Source organism: Phytophthora cinnamomi (assembly GCF_018691715.1).
Source record: "Phytophthora cinnamomi strain GKB4 chromosome Unknown Contig23, whole genome shotgun sequence".
In the NCBI taxonomy this organism is placed as follows: Eukaryota; Oomycota; class Peronosporomycetes; order Peronosporales; family Peronosporaceae; genus Phytophthora; species Phytophthora cinnamomi.
Genome location: NW_027150956.1, coordinates 564,491 through 566,566, shown reverse-complemented (window position 1 = coordinate 566,566; position 2,076 = coordinate 564,491).

Genomic DNA, 2,076 nt, shown 5'->3' with positions numbered 1-2,076 from the left:
CTCCACATTCCAGACTCACTTGGCATTAGGGGAAGTCATTGACAACTTAACAAGCACTGCTCTGCGCTCTTCGGCGTCAGGGTACTGGTGTTTCGCAACTTCAGCCCACTCCACTCGATGGGAGAGCCATTTGTCCATCACGTCATCAGATTGTGTGTGTAGGGTAGATTCTGCCAGTGATTGTTCTGTTTGTTCAGAAACCTCCTCTCCACGAAGAGGGCTAAGCTCGAATTCTGAGGCGTCGAGCACTTCATCATGTGGAGATGCAGCAGCTAATGCACCAGCTGCAGAATCATTCGATTGAGTACTAACGCCATACTTTTGTCTGTATATCTCTCGGTGCCCTATATATACACCTTTTCCAGGCCAAGTTCACCAAGCACAAGGCCAGGTTCAAAACGAACAAAAGCAAATGCACTGAAACCCAAAGCAAATGCACAATGTGCAAGTTCAACTGCACAATCCTACTACATAGAATGTGCTGACTTGTATTATGTTTACTAGGTGATCCAGCCGTAAGGGTTCGCGCCACTGCGCGCCAAAGCAACCACGTTGAGCTCGACGGCACTCCTTCACATCCACCAACCCTGCTTGTCCCTCCTAGATTCCACCAACAGCTGAGCTGCATGCTTTATCCTTGGGTTCGCTCGCCACGTGCGGCCAAGGGATCTTACACACACTGGTCTTTGCTCACTTTACAACCTTCTTCGTGAGCGCCATGCAGTTTCGCTACAATCGCTACACGCTCGATCGAGACGCTCTCCCCCCCCCCGTTGCGACCGCGCAGCTTTGTGCGTCATGATACCGCCACACGCTCAGATTCCACGTCAAAGTGGCGGCGCTCGAGGACATGCCAGTTGGTTGCAGCAAGAAGCACGAAGTACTGATAATTGCGCATTTGTCAGGGTATTTTATTTGGAAGGTCTACTGTACTTGCTTAAGTGCATTTGGCCTTGCACGTTGTGCATTTGATTTGGGCTTCAGTGCATTTGGTTTTGTTCTTTGTGAATTTGACCTTGTTCTTGGTGAATTTGGTCTGGAAAAAGGTGTAGTAGCGTTTTAGTTTAATCCATAATGTTGTTGGTGTGGGCCTCCGTCGCGTCAGGGATTCGAAGGTAGGTTTTTCCTGATCATTTGGTCCGAGAATCAAGCAGTAGGGTCATCGCCATCGGTACGTACGGTCTGGGTAGCCTGGTAGCAATTTGGGGGAGGGTTCGGGTAATGCAGGGGTGCCCCAGCTCGGATATCTTGTCAAACTGCAACTCAATGCAAGGAAAATTCTTCTCGTTTGTATCTTTGTATCTGAGGCTATTGAGCTGGTAGGCAGCAAACGTGTATGTGTTCATACGAGCTGAAGCAACACGGAGTAGTACAAACATCGTAGATGAGAGTGTGTTGGCCGCTTGCGACTCAACCAATACAAGCTCGGCTACACGATGCATAATAGCCTCCATTTCGACAATCAAACTCCATTCATTTTCCGAAATGCAAGTAAAGATAGCTTCTTCCTTCTTGCCATCTTTGCCATTCTTGAAGTACCATTCAAATGCCGTGTAGTTGACGATGGATCTCTGAAAAAAATTGACAACAGATGCTACACGAACATCGACGTCGATGATACCACCCAGTTCCTGTGAGCCGTGCGATTTCTGGACTTCGGTTAGCGCATGTCGACGCTGCACTGCTAGACTGCTGGCGAAATACTTGTTCAGCTCTCGCAACTTTCGAATCACGTTGGAACCTTCACGGAATTCACCTCCATCTGTCACGATGATCCGTTGTTTCATCATTACCTTGGTTTATGGGCACTTGCACGGTTAAGACTGACTGTTTTCTTTGAGCTCTACCCGCACAAGTTTAGGCAGTGCATTGCATAGTCGGTTTGTAAGTTAGTGTTGAATTGACGTGAAACTTTGCGAGCGGCGGGAGCAGTGTGCGAATTGTAAACTTCTCGGTAGTCTCCACATCCAAACTGAACAACTCCCGAAGCTTCAAGTTAATAACTCCAGCAACCTCAACTGAATCATGCCAGTCATTCTTTACTACAGCCAGCAGCGCCAAGTAGACGAACCGCCA